The sequence below is a fragment of the Lissotriton helveticus genome, chromosome 9, assembly GCF_964261635.1.
Source record: "Lissotriton helveticus chromosome 9, aLisHel1.1, whole genome shotgun sequence".
In the NCBI taxonomy this organism is placed as follows: Eukaryota; Metazoa; Chordata; class Amphibia; order Caudata; family Salamandridae; genus Lissotriton; species Lissotriton helveticus.
This window is the reverse complement of record NC_136070.1, coordinates 104,394,409-104,412,704: the sequence shown is the minus strand read 5'-3', so window position 1 is coordinate 104,412,704 and position 18,296 is coordinate 104,394,409. Positions and strand designations below refer to the sequence as shown.

Below are 18,296 nucleotides of genomic sequence, written 5' to 3'. Positions count from 1 at the left end.
GCATCTGTCTGTGGTGGAGGAAAAAGAGTGATTCATTTTGCCCTGCCGTGGTATCCTGCTTGTGGAGAATCTCCAAGGGCTTGTTTGTGCCTGCCTCTTGTTGGAAGTCTCAGGGAGAAAAAAGAGTTCAGGAAAGATCCTTGCTTGTTCCAAAAGTAACTTGCCTGGGAGGAGGGCTGGAATCTGTGTGAGGAGCGCTGCCTCTGATTTGTGTGGGGTGGGACAGCCTGCATTTGCTGCTCCTGGCTGGGGCAGGGGAAGGACTAGACTTTTCTTCACCTTTTTAAGCAAAGTGTGTGAGGAGCGCTTTATGGCTCTGCTTCCTAGCTCCCTGATCATCGCGTGTTGAATGGTTTTGTACTGGGGCACCAGCATGTGCTTTTAGCAAGTGATGGAGCAAGGTGGCAAAACAAAAGTTTGTGTACCCCTTGTAAAATCAATGTTCCATAACATTAACATTTACTAATGGTGTGTTGTGGTGAAATAATCAACAATAGTATAAGATGTACACAAATGCACACGTGGGAATACTAATTTTGCCTGCATGAAGCAATATAACTGACTAATTTGTATTGTAATTGTGATGTGAATTAATGCACAGCTTAAAAATAAATAAACGCAGCATGAATGTGCTTATTGTACATGTTATTGTGTCAAAAAGTCGTCGGATATGTAAGTATGAAACGCATTTATGTGTCTTACTTGCTAGGTAATAACTAATGGGGAAACATTAGTACGGTGGGAGGTAAACAGAAGGGCTTTAGTTCCATATTTAACATGAATTTGTGTTTGTTTCTATGATAGTTCCAAAAGTGGCCACTGAGGCCTAGTGAAAACATGGCTGCTCTGGAAAACTGCGAGCAAGTGTCGGACTGCGCATGCGCGCCCAAAGCCTGCAAGTAAGAGTGAACTGCCTGTGCTCGGATTGGCAGTTCAAGGCTACTGTGCCCTGGAAGTCAGGATGGTTGCCAAAACATGGACATTCGAGAGTTCTGAACGTGGGAAAGAACAGTAGAGTTGCTAGTCAAAGACTGTCCTAAACAATACCCTTTTATTAAATCGCTGATTCACCGTAAATATGATGTTGTAATGGTGAGGAGATGCTCACCCATCCCAAATTTGTCCAATCAGAACCCGAGTTGGTGATGTTAGATACTTTTTAGATAGATTAAGTTAGGAAATTAGGGCCAGATGTAGGTGGCCAATTACCGGTCGGTAACGGCCGAATTCGGCCGTTACCGACCGGTAATTGGATTTTGAGATGTAGGGGGAAAAAAGACAGGCATTTTCGGTAATTTTACCGAATCGGTAAATATACCGGTCGGTAAAATTACCGAAAATGCATTTTCGGTATGTAGGTGCCAAGTTGCACATTGACACAGGGCTTTGAAAATCGGTATTTTACCATGCAATACAATTGCATGGTAAAATACCGATGCAGGTGTACATGCACATCTGTGCATGTACACCTGTGCCATGTGGCACACATACATGCCCTTAGGGCATGTATGTATGCCACATGGCACACAAGCCTAAAACAGGGGTGCCAGAGGGTGTCAAAGTGACACCCCCTGCACCCTTGCTAAAATCGGTATTTACCGATTCTGTAATTACAGAATCGGTATTGCCCATTGATTCCTATGGGCTTCACAGCCCATTGGAATCAATAGGAAATACCGATTCGGTATTTCCAGATTCGGTAAATACCGAATCTTAACGATTCGGTATTTCCACATCTGGAAATACCTACATCTCCCCCCTTCATATTTACCACTTCTTAAATACCGAATCGGTAAAATTCGGTATTTAAGAGGTGGTAAATATGAATTACCTACATCTGGCCCTTAGTGTATAAAAACCCCTGATTTTCCTTAGAGAGGGTCGCTCTTTTGATTTCATCTCGAAGTGCTGTCGGATTGCTGATCGATTCCTGGATGTAAGATACTTTGATTTATTTCTTGTTTGCTTTGCAGGACTGAAGGATAAGATGAGGGCGTTAGTTAGGGATGTTAGGAGAAAATGAATTTGGAACTATCTATTCTTTGCTAAATTTTTCAACTGATCTATAAACTAAATGACTATTTTTCCGAGCTCTAAATAAAATGATTATTCTGAATTAAAGTACAAGATTTTACTGAATAAAGAGTTAATTAATGAATAAATGTCAGAGATATTAAAGTTTGCTTTTAATAAAATTAAGAAAATGGAACATTAAAGCTCGTCTTGTAATTTTTCCTACGCCTGATTTTCTTTCTAGCAGATCCATTGCCACTATGGTGGTGTGTCTGAATAAATTCACTGTTTGTTAAAACCATGGTAAATTGCTTAAGCTATAGATATAAATAAATGACTAGTTAAATAGGTTTAGACACTCTGCCAATGTTACAGCATTACTCCTTTGTATTTCACCAATCCCTGAAATCGAATTAAATGAGACAGAGAAAGTGTGCAGTGTTATGGGCCCCACTGGAGAATAAATGTGTGTCCGGAGGTTTCAGGGAAATGATGAGGCTGATTTAAGATGTATTTTTGGAGTACCGCTGTAGCAGTTATATCTTGGTAGCAGAGTAGTGGTTGCTAAGAAAATTAGCTAGGGTTATGTATAAAGTACTATATAGAATTTAATGTACCAAATTATGAACTAACATCTGTTGGGTTTGTATTACGTTATATGTAGTCTTGAAAAGGCTTCCAAGTGTTGCGTGAAGCTAGTGCCTCTGTCTGCAGGCAGAGGAAGTGTGGCAAGTAAAGTTGCACAGTGCATTGGTCTGTTTCAAAGAAGTAGTATCATCGTACACTGCGGTGGTATTGTCGTATATCACTGTTTAGGGACATTAGGTGAGAAAGGATAAATGTATAGCGAGGACAGTCTATAAAATCTTAGCCTTCAAGTATAGGGATCATGGCGTATCCTGATTAAAACTTACTGCTGGGAGAGTAGTAAGACTTAACCTGAGCTTGATAGAAGGGTAAAGGAATTGCGTCTACTTTACTAACGATAGAGAAATTCTGTGGTGGGTTAGAGGGAAGTGCTGCTTACTGGTAATGCAGAATTACAGTATGTAAGAATAGGGATTTCTGTGTGAAAGTGTGTAAATGAAATAGCAATATGCGTTCTTGTGAAACTCTGGGTTAGACTCTAAGGAGGTGGAAAAGATCTCTGTATGTGTTTTTCCTGGAGAAACGGGCTCGTTATTGCCTGATAGAAGGGTAAGGTAGAGGGTAGTGCTACTTTATCGACGAGTCTAAAATTCTGTGGAGGTAAGCTTTGTCTACTTCACATACAGAATACTTGTGTAATTGAGGAAATTCTATCACTTTATTAAGCGAAACAGGTAAATGGTATTGTTTTCTGTAAGTTACTAACTGATTTTGTAAAATATCTTGTAAATACGGCTTCTTGAAAAAATGCTGTAAAGGAGGGGTCAGTCAGCGCTGCAGAAGCCGGAGCGCGGGTGACGTCAAAAGGGTCGCGCAAGGATTGGTCCTTGTGACCAAGACAGGGAAAGAGCTGATTGGTGCATCACGAAAAGCAGCAGAAGCTATTGGTTGAGCACTACAGTGACGTATCTTCTTCTAATTGGTACGTTAGTGTGAACCGCGCTGTGATAGGTTGGTGTTACGGAACAGCAATACAGTAGTACGCAATCTTTTGAAAGCAGGAAATTTACTGAAAATGGCTTACTTTTATTATGACGGAGACAAGAAGAAACCTTCATGGTTTAAAAAATTGAAAAACATGTTTGTAAAAGACAAAGAGGTAGTTATGAGGGAGGGAAAAACACTTCCTTCTCCAAAAACGCCTGCTTCCCATATGATGTCAAAATATGGTTATCATACGTGTGTTTGGTTGGAGAATTGGGTACGGTATACTAAGGATGATGGTGTGTTAGCTTTTCCAGAAGGAGGATCTTTTGACTTGGCAGTTTTGAGAAATCTGAGAGACAGGATGATGCAGCTTGAACCGAGACCTAGACCAACTCAATTTGAGGCACTGGTCGAATGGGAAGATGAGATGCATGAAATGGAAGGCGAGAGGTTAAGCAGACATATTGGACCAAGAGGTAGAGGTCAAGATTTATGGGGAGAAACACATGAGAGTAGAATGCGAAGATGCAGAAACGGTAACATGTGTGATGGCATGTATCCAGTTAGATTAATGGATGAATATGAGGGATAGAAATGCACAGAAAAGAAAAAGAATGTGGAGATAGGGAACCAGAGTTATGGTGAAAGCAAACCAGAGGATGCTGTATTGGAGGAAATATTAAATAGGAGACAGCCACCATATCAACCAGGTTCTTTATGGACTACCCCGAATGCTCCAATTGCAGAGGAGAGAGTTAGAGACAACCATCAAATTTCCGAGAGTTCCCTGAAAGAGTAGAAACAAGATATATTGCAAGTACACCGATTGGGGAGGTTAGAATTACAGGTACTCCAGTACAAATAAATGACTCATGCATAACTGCGCTAAGTACTGAGAAACAAAATAATGTGCAACCAGATATTTATTGATTATGAACGTTCTGCACATAAGTTGATCCAAAATCTTACGAAAAATATGGAAGCAGTAACTGTCCCGGTAACAATAGGACCTGTAATACCAGTGTTTGAGAATCAAAGAATAAAAGAGCCAGGATACCCGTCGGGTGACAGCTGCGCTTTACAAATGTGCCATACATACATACATACATACAGCTTGACAATTCCATTGCAACAGAGTTTACAGAAAGTAAAAGAAAATATTTATCCTGATTTGTCAGAAATAAAGCGGAATACCAATGTGAATCCACCTGAATTGACTTTTAATCTGAATTCGTCATACATATACCCGACTGGAGCAGAATCTGACTCTGCAACACCAGAGAAAAGTGTAGATAAAATAGATTTAACGCAAACACCTCTAGGACCATCACATAGAGAATTGAGTGACTGGATTAAAACTTTAAAATTAAAAGAGCATGAATCAAAAGTGTTGGATGTGGCAAAATTAAAAGTAGATATGGAAGAATTAATTATTGGAACTATTGGAACAGACAGACTAAAAACGTACCAGGATGATGAGCTTATGTTTGATGTGTAAAAGCATAACATGGAAGGCCAAAACGGTGTATGATCAGTTGGAAGAATTGGCAAGTGAATTTGGAATAGAATTTTCAAAAATTAAATCATTGCAGAAATCATATAGAGTAGATTTTACAGAAAAAGACATTGAGAACATGAACACTGCTGGGAGCTTATCGCAAATAAAAGAGCTGATTGTACTGATGCGAAAATGGGGAGATGTGAGTAAATGGAGGGTTAAGTGGGCAAAGAAGAAAGAAGAAAATAGTGATAAATTCACATTAGCTTTTCCAATTAGGGAAAAGGAGACAGTGACAACTGAGTTTCCCATGAGAGAGATACCTGTAGGAGGATATGTACATGTTCCTTGGAGCAGACAAGATATATTGTCATTTACAAATGATTTTCCTAGGTTGAGAGAGAAACCAGTGGAATGGTATCTACTATCTACAGGTAGACAGATTTGTAAAACTGTCAAAAGTTTTATGGATCGATTTGGATGGATTGTTTGACATAGTAGTGCCAGCAGACTTATGGACAGAATGCAAAATAGCTGTAGATTGGCCAAGGGAAGAGTATCCCAGAGATAAAGTAACAGGAGCTCCATCACTAGATGTAATGCGAAAATACGAACAAGTGATAGTATGGCTGAAAAGTAAGATACCTCCAAAAGAAACTGATTGGGTAAAAATAGACAGGACCACCCAAGAGTCAAAAGAAACAGTACATTCATTTTATGAAAGATTGTTGTTAGTTTTTAACCCCTTCCATGCTGATGACGATCTCAGCGAGAAGGATGTGCATTGTCAGTGTTGGTTCAGAGACATGGAAAATTGAGAAAACCAATTGCGTATTTCTCAGCTGTTTTGGACCCTGTTGCAAAAGCTTTGCCAGGTTGTCTGAAAGCAGTAGCAGCTACTAGTGTAAGCTTGGAGCAAAGTCAAGGAATAGTGATGGGATTTCCTGTGAGGGTATAGTTATCTCATTCTGTGGAGATTCTCCTCACTAGAGCCGAAAATGTAACAATTAGTAGGTGTGTAAATGTTAACCCCTCTACATTGTCACCTGACACCATTGAGGCAGAAGTGAAAGGTGAGCTTGATCACAAATGTTTGGTTGTTGTTGAATATTGCACAAAACCCAGACCAGATATCAGAGATGAACCTTTGCCTGAATCAGATTTTGTGATGTTTGTGAATGGATCATGCTTGAGAACGGAGAGTGGTAATCTAAGTGCTGCTTATGCCGTTTGTACTGTGGCAGAAGTGTTGGAAGCATCTTGTCTGAAAGGAATTCATTCTGCTCAAGTAGCGGAGCTAATTGCTTTGATACGAGCATGTGAATTGGGAAAAGAGGTGAAGGCAACTATAGTGACTGACAGTCAATACTGTCAATATGGTCAAAGAATTTGTGTTAGAGAAAATGGCTATCAGTAATCATAAAACAAAATGTTCTATTTTTAGAAAATGGTGTAGATGCTGCTCTATATGTATGGGATTATTGATAATACTATCGGTAATTTTAGCTTTTGTTATTCCTTTCCAAGATAGTTTAACAAAATTGAAACCAAATGTGATTCTAAATAAGCCAAGTGAGAAAGAAAACCAGAAGTGCATCAGGATAAGTCTATTAGTGACAACACAAAGAATACATTTTCAAAGTTATTACTTGAATATATTAAAACTATGAATGTTGATGATTGTTATGTTTGTGTAAAATTGCCAGCATCAGTGTCGGAAGGGGTGACCTATCACCACCTTCCTCTCACATATGGAGTGACTTGTAGTGTAATTGCAAGTTTGTTTTATCAAACTGGGAAATTGGAATATCATTATTCCAATGTAGATGAAAGTTTTGCGAAATTAAAAATTGACAGTGCATTGAACAAAAGGAAACCTGCAAAAGAGATGGGAGATTATTTCTTAGAATTAGATGAGTTGACACATGAATATGATTTTAAAAATAATTTGACATGTAAAATGAGAGTGGAAGAGAAAACATTTTTGAATATGGTTGAAGAAAGAAGGGTTGCTTACAAACTAAGTGAGAAAATAAAACATGCGAAATCTAAATACTGGACATTTAATGATGAGAATCTTGATGATAAAAATGTGAATGTGGCTATAAACATAGATACTCCAATGTTAGGGAAATTTTGTATTAGAAGAGATAATACTATATATGATAATTATTTTGTGGGTGCAAGTCAATGCAAAGACACCTAGAGAATTATAGGGGGTTGGGGATTTAAAGGAGTAGATGATCCTGTTTTTCCGGGGATATATTTCATCTGTGGGAATAGAGCTTACTATAGGTTACCTGACCATTGGTATGGGACCTGTTATGTGGGTTTGGTCTTTCCTAAAATGTTCCATGTAGATAGAGGTACTAATGGAAAGTATGAGATAGGCAAAGTCTTAAGTCGAAAAAGAAGAGAGAGTGTAATGGAAATAATAGGTGATGTTTTCGGAGCACTGATACCAGCAGTGGGAATTTCGTTTAATGCAATTAAAATCAGAAAATTGTCCACAATAGTTGATCGTCTGTCAACAGATACCGCAGGAGGATTCCTGATGGTTGATACTGAAATGATTGCTATGAGAGCTATGATAATCCAAAATCGACTTGCCCTTGATATAATTTTAGCAAAAGAGGGGGGAGTCTGTGGAATTTTAAAAGTGCAACATTGTTGTACTTATATTCCAGATAAAAGTCAAAATCTTGAGAAGTATATAACTAATATTACAGATTTACATAGAGAAATTGAACCACTGGAGGTTGAAGGTGTTCTTGAAAAATTGTGTAAAAGTTTTTCAGCAATTAAGCATTGGTTCCAAGAAATAGGTAGTTCAATTATAGTTAAAATACTAATTCCAATAACAATTTTATTGGTAATGATTTTCCTGATAAGATTATGCTGTATATGCAAAGGTAGGAGAGATTTTAGAAAAGCAATAAAGAAGACAATTCAAGAACGAAATGCAAGGGAAAGAGAAAAGAATGAAATAGAAATGGAAGAAATTAGAGAGAAGATTTTTAAAGAATCAAAAGAAAAAGATACTAGAGTGTAGATTGTACTAATATGAAGAATTCGAAACATGTTCTGCTAAATTTTTCAACATTTTGAGAGATGTTTGGTGATAAAATCACCAGATGAGGTAATTGATGGAGCAAGGTGGCAAAACAAAATTTTGTGTACCCCTTGTAAAATCAATGTTCCATAACGTTAACATTTACTAATGGTGTGTTGTGGTCAAATAATCAACAATAGTATAAGATGCACACAAATGCACACGTGGGAATACTAATTTTGCCTGCATTAAGCAATATAACTAACTAATTTGTATTGTTATTGTGATGTGAATTAATGCACAGCTTAGAAATAAATAAACGTAGCATGAATGTGCTTATTGTACATGTTATTGTGTCAAAATGTCGTCGGATATGTAAGTATGAAACGCATTTATGTGGCTTACTTGCTAGGTAATAACTAATGGGGAAACATTAGTATGGTGGGAGGTAAACAGAAGGGCTTTAGTTCCATATTTAACATGAATTTGTGTTTGTTTCTATGATAGTTCCAAAAGTGGCCTCTGAGACCTAGTGAAAACATGGCTGCTCTGGTAAACTGCGAGCAAGTGTCGGACTGCGCATGCGCGCCCAAAGCCTGCAAGTAAGAGTGAACTGCCTGTGCTCGGATTAGAAGTTCAAGGCTACTGTGCCCTGGAAATCAGAATGGTTGCCAAAACATGGACATTCGAGAGTTCTGAACGTGGGAAAGAACAGTAAAGTTGCTAGTCGAGGATGTGACTAGGCCAAAGACTGTCCTAAACAATACCCTTTTATTAAATCGCTGATTCACCGCGAATATGATGTTGTAATGGTGAGGAGATGCTCACCCATCCCAAATTTGTCCAATCAGAACCCGAGTTGGTGATGTTAGATACTTTTTAGATAGATTAAGTTAGGAAATTAGTGTATATGAGAGAGTCGCTCTTTTGATTTCATCTCGAAGTGCTGTCGGATTGCTGATTGATTCCTGGATGTAAGATACTTTGATTTATTTCTTGTTTGCTTTGCAGGACTGAAGGATAAGATGAGGGGGGAAACATCCTTTACAACGCAACTTTTACCACGCAGTGCCTTTACGAAGCAACTTTTCCAACGCAAACCATTACAACGCATTGCGCTGGGGGGCGCTCTAGGATAGGGAATAAGTTTAGTTTACTATCCAACACCTTCCCTAGTGTCCACGGGGACTGGAGTTGAAATAGTAAATTAAACTATTCACTATCCAGCACCCCAAAGCGCTATGCGTTGTAAAGGTTTTCGTTGTAAAAACCGCGTTGTAAAGGCATGCGTGGTAAAAGCATGCGTTGTAATGTCATACATCCGATGAGGGCGTTAGTTAGGGATGTTAGGAGAAAATGAATTTTGAACTATCTATTTTTTGCTAAATTTTTCAACTGATCTATGAACTAAATGACTATTTTTCCGAGCTCTAAATAAAATGATTATTCTGAATTAAAGTACAAGATTTTACTGAATAAAGAATTAATTAATGCTTAAATGTCAGACATATTAAAGTTTGCTTTTATTAAAATTGGGAAAATGAATATTAAAGCTGGTCTTGTAATTTTTCCTATGCCTGATTTTCTTTCTAGTAGATCCATTGCCACTATGGTGGTGTGTCTGAATAAATTCATTGTTTGTTAAAACCATGGTAAAATACTTAAGCTATAGATATAAATAAATGACTAGTTAAATAGGTTTAGACACTCCGCCAATGTTACAGCATTACAACTTTGTATTTCAACAATCCCTGAAACCGAATTAAATGAGACAGAGAAAGTGTGCAGTGTTATGGACCCCACTGGAGAATAAATGTGTGTCCAGAGGTTTCAGGGAAATGATGAGGCTGATTTAAGATTTATTTTTGGAGTCCCGCTGTAGCACAAGTGCATGGGAAGCAGTGAAGGGCGCTCATCCCTTCTTTGATTCTTGCCACAAAAAAAGTGAAAACGCATTTTGGTTTCCATGCAGGTCTCCACTTCCCTCGTGGGTTTGAGCAACTGGCGTGGAGAGCGGAGGTGGAAGAAGCACTCTCCCTGGTGGCCTTTACCTATCCCCAACGTTATCCACTGCCTGGGCTCTGCTACATTGCCGCAGGCTGCTGAGTATTGCGGCCTCCCGGATGGAAACTACGTAACCGCCCGGAGTCCCGGTTGCTAAGCAACCACTAGAGGAGCCAGTGGGCGGGGCCAAACCTCTGGGAGGAGACAAGTGAAAGGAGCACGCTGAGTAGGATGTGGAATGATGGGGGAAGCAACAGATACACTGCGGGGAATTAAAACAGATAATGAAGGGGTGGAGGAAACAGAAGGTGAAAGCAGCACACAGGGGAGATAGTAAGAAAACACCTTCACTTCAATGGAGTGCTGAAAGGGAAATAAAATAGTAGTTCCCTAAATGCAAATGTCAGCATTTAAGGGATACAAGTCAGCCAATCAGAGCACTGTGAGACAGCGGTGCTGGAAACATGTTTTTTTAGTGGGGTTGCTGAACATCGTCATAAATTGACTTAGGTGGCATGAATGTCTTTTCGATGCTACTGATCCATCTATTTAAATATTTGTTCTTAATTTTATAAGGTGCACCCCCCCCCCCTTATTCATATATGTTGGAAAACCTCTGGAATTATCCTTTAACCTGTATCTTAGCAAAAGTGCCACTAGTTAAATGACAAAATATCATAAACATTCAGTAAGGGAAAGGAATAGTAAACACAGCTCTTATTTTAAAATCAGCAGCAAAAGGATACAAGTCCACCCATCAGAACAAGGGGCACAAAAATGCTCCTAGGTAAATAAACAGAAGAGTAAGAAAGAAAGACATTGAATCAGGAGGAGATACCTCAAATAGAGAACATGGCCATCAAACTACAAAACCCACTCTAAGTATATGTAATTTATTGGAAGCACTAGGCCTGTGACACAGCTAAAGCTGTCCGTAGCCATCCTGCGGCAAAAATTATTTGCCCTAGGTGTTCCTGAATTTTACATCCACTCTTTATATTTGTGCTAAACTGGGAAAGAATTGTCAAGAGCGGGTCTTCTGGATGATACTTGCAGAATCTTCCTTGTTCATAAGAAAGGCTCTTTACTTCCAGAAGCAGTACCTGATGCCAGATTGAAATAGGATGGACGTCTAGGACTGCTCCAGAAAATAACCCAACATGAAGGAGGAAACATTGGAGTCCAAAAATAACCTTCAGGTTAATCAGAACAAGGAGCAGGAGGAAAACCTAAAATCACAGCAGATACAGGAAAGAGCAGAGGATCCACAGAATCCGGTGAGCAAACAATGATTTTGGGACAAGTTTGATGAAACTGGGCTTATAGTGGAACTCCTTATATATTGGAGAAACAAGATGTGACTTCATTCCAAAAAGATTTGTCCATCTTGGACTGGGAAGAAACAGTGATATTTTGTATAAACATATATTTACTAAAAGTAATGGACAGCTCCTTAGGAATATATAATTCATAAATGTAAAGTTGTAGCAGTTACACCGATTGCATGAAGCCAGCATGCGGGAATTCACCCCGTACTCTACTGTGCATTCGAGAAGACTGACCCATACAGGAGAAGAAAAATGGTGCTGTGCCTAGATGCCACTGCATCCTCGCCAAAAAGAAGATACTCTGGGCCCGATTCACCGAACGAACTTAAGACAAAATCCTAAGCTTACTACTTTTGGTATTCACAGAAGTTAGGATTTTGTCTTAAGTTTGTCTTAAGACAGACTTACGACAGACTTAAGACAAACTCCTAACTTAAGTCTGTCTTAAGTCTGTCTTAAGACAGACTTAAGACAAAATCCTAACTTCTGTGAATACCGAAAGTAGTAAGTTTAGGATTTTGTCTTAAGTTCGTTCTGTGAATTGGGCCCAAAGTGGCGTGCAGCCGTCAATGGAAACCGCCACGGCACACCCCGCATGGGGTGAGCAGGCAAAGAGTGTTTCCTTACAAGAACAGACATAAATTGTGTTCACATCTATTTTACACACGTTAGTTCTGCATTTTTCTCATTTTGTGCTGTCAGTTACTAACTATGGGGCTGATTCACAGCACTAACTTAAGACAAAATCCTAAACGTACTACTTTTGGTATTCACAGAAGTTAGGATTTTGTCTTAAGACAGACTTAAGACAGACTTAAGACAGAATCCTAACTTAAGTCTGTCTTAAGTCTGTCTTAAGACAAAATCGTAACTTCTGTGAATACCAAAAGTAGTAAGTTTAGGATTTTGTCTTAAGTTAGTTCTGTGAATCGGGCCTGCGAGAGCCATTACTTATTATCAGCTATAATCAGATAGTAATAAGTACAAGTGCAAAAAGCAAGTACAATTTGCAATAGTTCAAAAATTGGTTCAAATAATGTTTGTATCCCTTTTCTCTCTAGTGTCAGGGCTGAGAATATCCCTAGGCATCCCATTGAAGTGTTGTTAATTCACATTTAACACCTACCCTGAGGATGGGCAAATCTCAGCTAGATTTGCAGCCACCGCCCCCATACAGCACTTTTAGGAGGTAAGCTGTTGATCTCTCGGGGGCTCTGCAGTCGCTGGTGTCCTGTATGGTGCGCCATTCCAGTTACATCTGTAATTCCACACGAGCAGATACATAGCTGCATGCTGTGTCAGTATAAAGATCTATATTGGAAACTTGACATTTCCAGTAATAATATGGAGCCCCATTGCAATACTTCTTTTGAAACAGTATACTAAACTCCATTCTTATCAGAAAAAGGCAGATGGCACTCTTAGTCTTTCAGCACCTTGTTCAACTGGTGTTGATAAACAGGTGGTGGGGGTCATTAACTAGATGAAGCAAAACAGGCAGACAGTGCTTGAAATGAAATATAGAAGTGCCATCGCTCACTATCACACAGTCCCAGTTTGCCACTGACCGGGGTATGCAAGTACTGTCTGAATAAAATATACCATCCTGCTAAAAAGGTATTGTAATTTAGAACAAGGAGAAATTAACAATTAGCACTTGTTCAAAACACAAAGGGTAACACATGGTGCACTGATTGGAATCTACACCTAGTCAAATACCCCTTCAACAGGGAAATCTTAAGGATTTTGGGGGCCCTGGGCCAAGACTATTATGGGGGCCCCAGCTCGGAATAGCTTTAAATTTATGTTTTTCAGCATAAGCAGACAATGAGGAAAAATCGACACTTGCGACGTACAAGCAACCTTTCACTATTCTTAATGTCTAGTTGGAAATCCTATGTTTGTAACCCAGAAAATAGGCATCTGAAGAATGGAGAATGATGGTGAAAGCAACAGATGTGCTGTGGGAATGCAACACAGAGAAGGGGGTGGGGAGGTGGATCAAAATGAAGGTGAAAGCAGAACACGGGAGAGAGAGGAAGAAAACACCTTCACTTCAATAGAGGACTGAAAGTAAAATAAAATAGCAGTTACCTAAATGCAAATGTCAGCATATGAAGAATACAAGTCAACCGACCCGAACACTGTAAGGCAGTGGTGCTGGAAACATTGTTTTCAGTGGGGGTGCTGAACATTGCCATCAATTGACTTAGGTGTCTTGATTGTCTTCTCCATGCTGCTGTTCCATCTATTTAAATATTTGTACTATATTTTGTAAGGTGACCCCCCTTTATTTATGTACATTAGAAAACCTCTGGAATTCCCCTGTAACGTGTATCTAAGTAAGAGTGCCACTAGTTAAATGACTTAAACATTGAGTAAGAGAAAGGAGTAGTAAACACAGCTTTTAATTCGAGTAACTAGCACTTTGTCACTTGACGTTGCTTGTCATGAGACTATTTGTATTTGAATGCAGGTCTCTCCATTATTAATTATCTATCTTAACTCCATCAAGGATTTATAGGGGTGCTGCAGCACCCACGTAACCATGCTTTCAGGGTAACCGCTGCCAGAACAAAATGCTTCTGGGTAGGACGGCCAAATGAATAGGGAGGAAAGCCATCAAATGAAGAAGAGACAACTGAGATGGACAACAAAGCCACCCAATCATTAGTAAGGGCCTGACCTATAGTAAAGTCTATGTATATTGGAAACAATAGGTGTAGCCAATGAACAGCTAAGGATGACACTAGCACAGACATAAAAAGGAGTTATGTGGATCTACAATGGGATAGAGATGCTTCTAAATCTAAAGTTTTTAATGGTTGCTAATGAAATCGACTACATTCTTCAGGACCACATTCATTTAACAAGTATACATTGACCTTACTGTCACCGTATTCCAGTCTGATTCTTATGGTCAGATATTGGAAGAATTGATCATAGTAAGAAAAAACCCTTCAGCCCAGATTTACTAAGATTTTGTGTCAGGGTTGCTTCACATTTGTGGAACAGCCCCAACTCAAAATCAATTTACTAAGCTACTCACAGTCAATTTGCGTGGCTTTGCCTTTTTTAGTAAATAGAAGGTATCACAACGCAGTGCAGAGTTCTGCCTTGTGCTACTTTGGGTCGGGTAGGCATTACATGGGTAAAGCATGGCATTCCTGGGCATTGACCCATATATTTTGGCACAAACCCAGATTTGCAAAGACTTGTAATCCTGGGTTTGTGGCAAACTTAACCAACAGAGGCATAACAAGGATACATACCTTTATTTCTCCTCATTATGCCTATGTGTGATGGATTCTGCATTACACATAGAAAGAAGAAATTATCTCATAGGATTGTTTTTGTGCAGGAAGGTATTCCTATTGTAGCAATTGCTAAAGGGTGTCTGCATTAATGCTAGGCAGCACACAGTTCTCCACTGCTATGAGAGATTAGGAGTGCTGCACCATATCTAAGTAGATATGGTGTGTTCCTGCTCTCTCTTTCATGCAACGCAGACAGTTGCCTTGCTGCGTTGTGTTGTGTGAAATCTTAGCAAATCGAGCCATTCCTATCTCAGCAATGCTCTTAAATGATAAAAACGCATGCACTGTATGGTAGCGTAAACACATAAATCAAGCATTAAAAATTAAAAGAGTGGAGCATATTTTGTAGTGCATCGTTTATCCTTTTACCTCCCAGTCAGTGAGAGAAAGCACAAGTAAACAAATAAAGTAGCACACAGCTGGTGGCCCATCATATCTGAGGCTGTGCATGCAATGTAAGTGCTGCTGTCAGCATCTCTTTAATGTGATTTATTCCTCTAAGGAACAGTGAAGTACAGTACTGTGGCTTCCCAATGCGCAGTTCAAACTTTTGAGGTACATAAGTCACTCTATAAAAATATGCTTTTAAATTTGCAGTGTCTCACCAAGAAGTAAGTATATTTTCAAATCCGCCTAAGGTCCAAAACCCTAATAATCCAGATCAACCCACGCAAATGAACAGATGTCATTCAAGCTGCTTAGGGACACGTTATGCAGAGTTTACAAATAATGGATGTTGCGAGGAACTTGGGGGTTATTTATGAGTTTGTGGTGCAGCGCAGCAAGTCTCCTTGCTGCGCTGCACTGAGTAAAAGGAAAAGGGCAGGAATGTGCTGTATTTACGTAAATATGTCGCATTCTTGTCCTTCCCCGTGTGCTGGTGCCCATTTGGCAGCCTAGCACCAATGCAGGCACCCTTGCACCATGGTGTAAGGGTGCCTGTGTTGCATGCAGGATTCATTTTGTGCAGGAAGGGGCACCTTTCTGCACAAAACAATCTTCGTATGCATGTTCCTCTTTCTATGTGTGCTGAAGAATGAGGCACACATAGAAAGAGGAAGAAACTAGGAGAAATAGAGCTATTTATCCTCTTTACTCCTCCCCTGTGATGGTGTAAGATTTTGACGCGCATCAATTTGCACAGCTTTACTCCAGATTTTTTAAGCCACTCAGAACCACACAAAGTGGTTTTGCATGGCTTCAAAATCTGACTTAGAGGATTGCGGCGCGCATGTACCATGTTGCTTGGTGCAAGTGTGACGCTAGCATAAATAAGCCCCTAGTTTTTCTGCAAGCTGTAAAACTCTGGAAGTCAGTTTGTCATGGGAATTTCCTTTCAAGGAGAAGTGGAGGGAATATGACTCATTACTACGCGATTCGTTGTTACAACGACCGTGTTGTTACTACGCAATGCCATTACTACGCAAGCCATTACATCGACTTTCAGTAGATGGCGCGCTAACATTAGAAATTTATAATTTACTATTCCAACTCCAGCCTAAGCAACAGTAGGGAAGGTGTTGGAATAGTGAACTATACTATTCCTTATGTTAGCTCGCCATTAGCTGCTAGTCGATGTAATGACTTGCGTAGTAATGGCATTGCGTGGTAACAATGCAGTCGTTGTAACAACTGCGTTGTAATGGCATCGCAGTGTAATGACCGTGATGTAAAGGTCGTTTCCCAAGTGGAGGGGTCGGCATGGGGTGCTTGCCAGCACCGCCTAATGTTAGGTGTTGCTGAGAGCCATTTACAAAGGGTCACTAATACATGCTTTATGTGACTGACTTATCTGATATCCCAATCAAACTGCATTTGATAAATGCAAACACAGGAGGTTCTGGCTCATCCCTTGTCATCTATTAGATAGTCAACTGACAATAGCATTTGGCTTCTTCCCATCACAGCATGCAGTACAGGCAATGTGTTAGCTATCGACTCTCTTGGAATGTGAGTGATGGCATCCTCATGATGACGTGCATCTAAAAAAGTGCATTTCAGCACCACAGCTGGTTGGCCAATACTTTAGTTTGCTAATGCTTCTTTTCCTATTTATCCATTTATTTATTTTTGTCATTCTTGTGTGTTGAAATTATGTCTTCAGCGTAAAATTATCCTAAAAAATAGTACATTTTCTATACAGCATTAATAATCAGACGTTCTTGTGACATGCATTAAAAACAAAAAATTGTAGAAACACCTGCCTGCTAGGAAGCAGCTGTACTGTTGCTTTGAAATTCTATTGCATTTCACAAACTTGATATGGGAAGGCAGCCACATTTAGGCAGAATATTTTCTTTATCTCTTCTTGGTATTTTTGTGGATTATACCTGCAAGAAAAACATTAATACCAACTTGCCAAAGTCAGACTGGGGGCTTCCCAAAGCTTGTCTACTGATGGATCCAGATAGAGATGTGTTCGTCAAGAAAAATTCATATGCCTTGAAGCAATGTGTGACTTTTTTTCTTATGAGAAGTGAAAAGCTATTTTAGTCATTGGGATTATCTGTTTCTTCACTCAAGTTACCTCCTCTTAGAGAAGCCAAGCAATGTATTTCTGCCATGCTTGATTCACCATACAGCAGTATCGGATATCACAGATGTTGGGGTTCTGCTCATTTAATACGCCCAGATTTTTTACTTTTTGGATCACCCAGTTTTGGACTTGTTACTGTGGGTGAATCTCACTACATATCTCTCCCACGGTAATCACATGGCAAATGCACTCTTTGGGCCTCATTAATGAAGTTTTACCGTAGGGAAGCGCAGCAGGCCGTCCTGCTGCGCTTCCCTACAGCAAAAGAAAAGTGCAGGAATGCGCTGTATCTGTAAGATACAGCGCATTCCGGGCCTTTTCCCCTGCACCGACGCACAATGGGCTGCCTTCGCAAGAGCAGGCACCTTTGCACAATGGTGCCAGGGTGCCGGCCTTGCGGGGATAATTATTTTTGTACAGGAAGGGAAACCTCTCTGTACAAAAATAATCACACAAGGCTTTTCCTCTTTCTATGTGTGCTGCAAAATTCACGCCCCTTTAACGCAGATCACTGAGTTAAAGGGACTGATATTTATAAGGCAGCTGTACGCCCAAAAAACTGGCTTAGTGCTGCCTGATAAATATCACGCTGGCTTCTGTGCCACGGAACTTCACCCTATGTGTTTACAACGATTTTCTGCCTTTTAAGATAAGGCCATTGTGACACAACTAAGGGACACTTGGGGGGTTACACGTGAACGTGAACCCATATGCACACATGTGTGTACATGTGAGCGGTTTGCATGTGCAAGACTACCGTTGTGTGTAGCTCGGTAACTGCACAGAGGTAGCCAGGCACAGACGGGACTCTTCAGGGTTAGAGATTGACCTGGGATATGCCTTATAATATTAGGGGGCGCTTATAGGTAAAGTCACTGCAATTTAATGTTTTGTCTGCATTGACACTTTTTCACATACATCAGGGGAAATCTGCCTTAGAGTGCAATATTGCTTCCCTTAGGCCTACAAAATC

At 39.8% G+C, this 18,296-nt stretch overlaps 1 long non-coding RNA gene across 1 annotated transcript in view; it reads left to right on the top strand.

Annotated features, from left to right (window-relative positions):
• LOC144782645 (uncharacterized) overlaps positions 1 to 18,296 on the top strand; it is a 308,330-nt gene that overhangs the window by 117,233 nt on the left and 172,801 nt on the right. The window contains exon 3 of the long non-coding RNA XR_013601192.1: positions 11,237 to 11,419. This is a non-coding gene — a long non-coding RNA (uncharacterized LOC144782645). The remainder of the gene's footprint in view (positions 1 to 11,236; positions 11,420 to 18,296) is intronic.